The sequence below is a fragment of the Papio anubis genome, chromosome 4, assembly GCF_008728515.1.
Source record: "Papio anubis isolate 15944 chromosome 4, Panubis1.0, whole genome shotgun sequence".
NCBI lineage: Eukaryota > Metazoa > Chordata > Mammalia > Primates > Cercopithecidae > Papio > Papio anubis.
Genome location: NC_044979.1, coordinates 148,255,777 through 148,262,607, shown reverse-complemented (window position 1 = coordinate 148,262,607; position 6,831 = coordinate 148,255,777). Strand labels below are relative to the sequence as shown.

At 52.4% G+C, this 6,831-nt stretch overlaps 1 protein-coding gene across 10 annotated transcripts in view; it reads left to right on the top strand.

Moving 5' to 3' along the window:
* Nucleotides 1–1,796: 1,796 nt before the first annotated feature.
* SUN1 (Sad1 and UNC84 domain containing 1) overlaps nt 1,797–6,831 on the top strand; it is a 57,905-nt gene continuing 52,870 nt past the window's right edge. For 9 of the 10 annotated variants that reach the window (XM_031665657.1, XM_003895628.5, XM_031665655.1 and 6 more), the window contains exon 1: nt 1,797–2,034. The gene's annotated coding sequence lies outside the window, so the exon portion shown is untranslated. The remainder of the gene's footprint in view (nt 2,035–6,831) is intronic. The other variant, XM_009202456.3, reaches the window with a different exon arrangement.

Genomic DNA, 6,831 nt, shown 5'->3' with positions numbered 1-6,831 from the left:
TACAAAATTATCCAGATGGGTCCTACTACTCTGGAGGCTAAGGCACAAGAATCACTTGAACGCTGAGCGAGGCTGCAGTGAGCCGAGATTGCGCCATTGCACTCCAGCCTGACAAGAGCAAAACTCCATCTCAAAACTAAAATGAATAAATAAATAAATAAAGGCTTTATTGGTCGGGCGTGGTTCATGCCTGTTATGCCAGCACTTTAGGGTGCTACAGTGAGAGGATCACGGAGGTCAGGAGCGTCTCAAGACCAGCCTGACAAATACAGTGACACCCCATGTCTACAAAACACAAAAAGGCGGGCGCATGTGGTGGCTCACGCCTGTAATCCCAGTGACTTTGGGAGGCCGAGGCCGCTAATCACGATCAGGAGTTCAAGATCGCCTGGCCAACATGGTGAAAACCCCGCTTCTACTAAAACACATGAAATTAGCAGGGCGCGGTGGCATTCCTATAATCCCAGCTACTGGGGAGACTGAGGCAGGAGAATCGGGCTTGAACCCAGGAGGCGGAGGTTGCAATGAGCCCAGATCATGCCACTGCACTCCAGCCCAATCAACGTGAGACTTCGGCCTCAAAAAAAAAAAGCCACGCGCTGACTCAGGGTTCCAGCCACGGAGTCTGAGGTGGGAGGATCACCTGAGCCGGGAGGCGTTGAGGTCAAGCAGCTTAGCTATGACTGTGCCACTGCAGTCCAGCCTTGGTAACGGGAGTGAGACCCTGTCTCAAAAACAAGAGTGGCCGGGCGGCCTGCCTGTAATCCCAGCACTTTGGGAGCCCCAGACAGGTGGATCAGCCCAGGTCAGGAGATCAGCGGGACTATCCTGGCTAACACGGTGAAACCCCGCCTCTACCAAAAAAATACACAAAAAATCCAGCTGGGCGCGGTGTGGTGGGCGCCTGTAGTCCCAACTACTTGGGAGGCTGAGGCAGGAGAATGGCGTGAACCCGGAGGCGGAGCCGTAAGTGAGCTGGAGATCCGGCCACTGCACTCCAGCCTGGGAGGCAGAGCAGACCCCGGCCCTCAAAAAAAAAAAAAAAGAGTAAAAGGTGAACATGATTGTAAATTATACTTCGTTCTAAAAATGCACACAACAAATCAGTATTTGCAAGACGCGGTGCAGTCCCCAGCACGGAGAAGAGAACCTGCGAATTCCACGACAGAAGAGCTGCATTTCCATCAGCCAGGGCCCTGCGGGTGACCACGCCTGCAGACCCCACTCATTCCCCAGAAGGGCGCCCGGGGAGCAGGGGCCAAGGGAGGAGTCCGGCCTGGGAGCGCCTGCGCACGCCTGGAGCTGCGGCGAATTGGGGTGGGGGCGGTGGCCAGCACGGGGAGACGTTCGGGAGGCCAAGGAGGCACTTGCCGAGGTGAGCCCCGTGGGAAGCGGGGGCTGCCTCCCAGAGCCGCAGGGGCCCCTCCCCAAAACCCCTCCCCCAGATCCAAACACCTTTCCGAAGATGCAGACCCCTCCCCAACGTAGACCCCGTATCTGAGACGCGGACCCCTCCGCCGACGCAGACCCCTCCGCCAGTGCGGGCCCCTCCCCCAGGTGCGGACCCCTCCCCCAGTGCGGGCCTCTCCCCCAGGTGCGGGCCCCTCCCCCAGATGCAAACCCCCGACCAGGTGCAGACCCTTCCCCGAAATGCGGAGCCCTCCTCCGGGTGCAGACCCCTCCCTCAGGAGCAGCCTCTCCCCTGCATGCAGGCCCCCTCCTCCAGGTGCAGCCCCCCTACCGGGACGCGGCCCCGCCCCTCCCGTCTCACCCCGTGACGCATCCAGGCCCCTCCCCATCCCTCCCTCTCCTTCTCCCCTTCCCCCGCCTGGAGTCCCCCTCCCTCCTCCGCCCGCGGCCCGTAGCCCCCTCGTCACTGGCCAGAACGCTTCAGGTGGCGCGCTCGGGATTGGTGGAGGCCTGCGTTGCTCCCGCCCTCGGCCCGGGGCGCGGCCCGCGATTGGCTGGGGCGGGCAGAGCGTCTTCTCCGGCCTGGGCGGCGCAGACGAGGCCTGAGGCGGCGGCGCGAGGCAGGTGAGCTCCGGGCGGGCCGGGCCGAGGGGACCCTGGGGTGGGTGCCGGACTGCGGAGAAGCGGGGCGGGGGCCGGGAGGACGCGGGGTCGCGGCCTGGGCGCCCTCTGCGCGGGCTGTGCTAGGGCCTCCTGGGCCTACGGCTGCGGCCCCCGCCCGTCCCGCGCCTCGCAGCTACCCCAGCCCGCGCAGGTGAAGACGCCCAGGGACCCTGGGGGTCGTGGCGCGGGGGTCCTGCTCCTCCCCGGGGTGTCGCCGGCCGGGCCAGGGCGCGGGGTCGGGGGCGGAGCGGGGAGAGGCGCGGGAGGCCGCGGCGGGTAGCCCGGGCTGGGCGTGGAGGAGCGTCCTCCCCGCGTTCTCAGGCCTCGGCCGGGGCTGCCCGCGTGGACCCCGCTGCGGGGTCCCAGCCCCTGGAAGTAGCGGCCGGGCCGTGGGTGGGGTGGTGGGAAGGCGGTTTTATTTAAGAGGTGGGGTCTCGACCTCCTGAGCGCGAGCCATCCTCCCGCCTCCGCCTCCCGAAGCGGTGGGATCACAGGCGTGAGCCACCGCGCCCGGCTGATACTCGTATTTTTTGTAGGGTTGGGGGGGTCCCTCTGTGCTGCCCAGGTCGGACTCTTAGGCTCAAGCGATCCTCTCGCCCCCACCTGCCTGGAGGCGCGCGCGCGGTCTCCGCGCCCTGTTGCGCCTGCAAAGTGCCCGGAACGGTGTCTGGCGCAAAATAAGCAGCGGCGGGGAACACCTTGCCACTGTCACCGTCACGGGGGGGATTTCTCCCGGCCGCCCAGGGCTCCCCGGGGCAGAGGGGCGCTGAGGTCCCACGTCTCTGCTCTCGCTTTGCAGCTTGTGGTTGCTGCGCCTGGCTCTGATTCCAGGTGGGAAGCTGCTCATAATCGTGTCTTCTAAGCTTCGGTAATAGTATTGCCCGTGGAGTGCTTGCGGCTCTAATTGCTAATGCTTTGTATGAAGGCTTTTGTGTGCAATCCGTTTTTACTCCCTACATCTCCACTGTGTAGAAACATCGTGGGTTTTGGTTTGTTCTCATCTGTTGTTGGACACTTGATAGTTTTTTGAACCCTTTAGTTTTCTCAAATTATTTCTCTAACAGTTTCCTCTTGTTTACCTTTTTTTTTTTTTTTTTTTTTCCCCTGAGTGTTTTGGAAATACTGCTGTTTGGGCTGGAAGGCTTGGGCTGGCTATAATTTTCTTATCTTTCTTCCATTTTCTATTCTACTTTCTAGATTTCCTCTTTTTCTTCCAATGTATCTAGCATTTTAGTTTGGCCATCGTATTTTAAATTTCCCAGGGCTTTTTTTTTTCTCCTTTAAAATTTGTGATATGTTCTTCATAAATGCAGTATCTTCTCATTCACCTGCTTTTTTTTCCGATTGTGCTAAAATACATGTAACATAAAACAACATTACTACCTAGTTACATAACTTTTTCATCATCCCAGATGGAAACCCTATACGTGTTAAGCAGCCACTGCCCATTCTTCCGTCTTCCCAGGCCCTGGTAATGGCTAATCTGCTTTCTGTCTCTATGAATTGGCCTGTTCTGGAGACTTCATGTAAATGGAATTATACAGTATGCAGCCCCTTGTGTCTGGCCTCTTTCACTTAAGATAATGTCTTCAGAGTTCATGCATGTTGTAGACTGTATCAGTATTCCATTCCATTTTATGACTGAATAATTGTGCATTGTATAGATATACCACATTATGTTTATGCATTAGTCTGTTGATGCTCGCCTGGGCTGTTTCCACCTGTTGGCTCTTGTGAGTAATGCAGCTATTATGAACATTTGTGTATGAGTTTTTATTTGAGCACCTGTTTTCAATTCTTTGGTTATATACCAAGGAATGGAGTTGCCAGGTCATATGGCAAGTCTGTGTTTAGCTTTTTGAGGAAGTGCCAAACGATTTTTCGCAGTGGCTGCACCATTTTACATTTCCATCAGCAACATATGAGAGTTCACTTTCTGCACATCCTCCCAACACTTAGTTTCCAAAAAGGATGACCATGCTAGTGGGTCTGAAGTGGCTTCTGATTTGGCTGTGATTTGCATGTCCCTGATGACCAGTGAAGTTGAGAATTGTTTCATGTCCATGTTGGCCATTGTATATTTTTGGAGAAATTCTCATTGAGGTCCTTCCCCGCCTACCCACCCAACCCCCCGCCTTTTTTGTTTTTGAGGCGGAGTCTCGCTGTCACCCAGGCTGGAGTGCAGTGGCGCGATCTCGGCTCGCTGCAAGCTCCGCCTCACGGGTTCACGCCATTCTCCCACCTCAGCCTACGGAGTAGCTGGGACTACAGGCACCCGCCACCACACCTGGCTAATTTTTTTGGTATTTTTTTTAGTAGAGACGGGGTTTCACCATGTTAGCCAGGATGGTCTCGATTTCCTGACCCCGTGATCCGCCCGCCTCAGCTTCCCAAAATGCTGGGATTACAGGCATGAGCCACGGCGCCCAGCTTTTTTTTTTTCCCCAGGCTGGAGTGCAGTGGCGCAAACTCAGCTCACTGCAACTTCTGCTTCCCGGATTCAAGCGATTCTCCTGCCTCAGCCTCCCGAGTAGCTGGGATTACAGGTGCCTGCCATCACACCCGGCTAATTTTGTATTTTTAGTAGAGATGGGGTTTCCCCATGTTGGTCAGGTTGGTCTCAAACTCCCAACCTCAGGTGATCCACCTGCGTCGGCCTCCCAAAATGCTGGAATCACAGGCATGAGCCACCCTGCCTGGCCTCTTTCTCCTTTTTTAAATTGGGTTGCCTTTCTTTTTTTTCCTCTATTTTTTTTTTGAGTTGTCAGAATTCTTTATTCTGTATACTAGACCCTTATCAGATACATGATTAGTAAATACTTTCTCCCAGTCTTTGGATTGTTTCTTCACTCTCTTGTTAGTGTCCTTTGATGCACAAATTGATGAACTCTAATTTTTCTGTTTTTTCTTCTGTTGCACATACTTTTGATGTCATACCTAAGAACTCTGAAAAATCAAAGTCAGGAGGATTTGTCCTGTGTTTTAAGGGTTGATCATTGTAGCTCTTGTATTTAGGTTTTTGACCCATTTTGAGTTCGTTCTTGTGTGCGGTGTGTGGTAGGGTCTAACTTCGTTCTTTTGCATGTGGATATTCAATTGTTCAAGCATCATTTGTTGACAGGACTGCTTTTTCCCTATTGAGTGGTCTTGGTGCCCTTGTCAAAATCAATTGACTATAGATGTGTGGGTCTATTTTTGGACCCTGTTCTGCAGGTCTGTATGTTTTTATGCCAATGCCACACTTTTTTTTTTTTTTTTTTTTTTTTGAGATGGAGTCTTGCCCTGTTGCCTAGGCTGGAGTGCAGTGGCGTGATTTCGGCTCACTGTAGCCTCCACCTTCTGAGTTCAAATGTGTCTCCCGCCTCAGCCTCCCGAGTAGCTGGAATTACAGGTGCACGCCACCACGCCCAGCTAATTTTTGTATTTTTAGTAGAGACGGGGTTTCACCGTGTTGGCCAGGCTGGCCTCGAACTCCTGACCTCATGATCCCCCCACCTTGGCCTCCCAATGCCACACTATTTTGTAGTAAGTTTTGAAGCTAGGAAGTTGGGGTCCTCCAACTTTGCTTTTGTTCTGGAAGATTTTTCACTATTTGGGACCCTTTGCAGTTCCATATAAAGATTGATTTTTCCACATTTGCAAAAAAGACCATTGGGGTTTTGATAGAGACAGTATTGAATCTGTACATCACCGTGGGAATACTGCCATCCTAACAGTATTAAGTCTTTCCATCCATGAACATGGAATGTCTTCCCATTTATGTAGGTTGTCTTTAATTCTTTCTACAATGTTTGTGATTTTCAGTGTACAAGTGGTGCACTTCCTTGGTTAAATTTATTCCTAAGTTTTTAACACTTTTTGATGCTATCGTAAAATGAATTGTTTTCCCAGTTTGACTTTCAGATTGTTTATTGCTAGTGTGTACAAATGCAACTGACTTTTGTATTGATCTTGTATCCTGAAACTTTGCTGAGTTTGCTTATTAGTTCTGACAGCAGTTTTTTGGTTGATTCATTAGGATTTTCTAGATATGAGATCATGTCATCTGAGAATAAAGGTAGTTTTACATCTTCCTTTCCAATTAGTATGCCGCCCCCACCCCTGCTTTTCTTTTTTTTTTTTTTTTTTTTTTTTTGAGAGGGAGTCTCGCACTGTCGCCCAGGCTGGAGTGCAGTGGCCGGATCTCAGCTCACTGCAAGCTCCGCCTCCCGGGTTTTGTGGCATTCTCCTGCCTCAGCCTCCCTATAGCTGGGACTACAGGCGCCCGCTACCTCGCCCGGCTATTTTTTTGTATTTTTTAGTAGAGACGGAGTTTCACTGTGTTAGCCAGGATGGTCTCGATCTCCTGACCTCGTGATCCGCCCGTCTCGGCCTCCCAAAGTGCTGGGATTACAGGCTTGAGCCACCGCGCCCGGCCCTGCTTTTCTTAACGAATTGCTCTGGGGAGAACTTCCAGTATGGTGTTGAGGAGCAGTGGTGAAAGTGGCCACCCTTGTCTTGTTGCTCATCTTAGGGGGAAAATTTGAATACGGCATTCACTGAGTTTTTCACAGATGCCCTTTATTGTGTGAGGGGCAAGTTCCCTTCCATTCCTGGCTTGTTGAGTGTTTTTGTTATGGAAAGGTGTTGGAGTTTGTGAGGTGCTTTTTTGTACCAATTGAGATGATCACATGGCTTTGCCTAATTGATTCTTTTTTTTTTTTTTTTTTTTTTTTTTTTTTTTTGAGACGGAGTCTCGCTCTGTCACCCAGGCTGGAG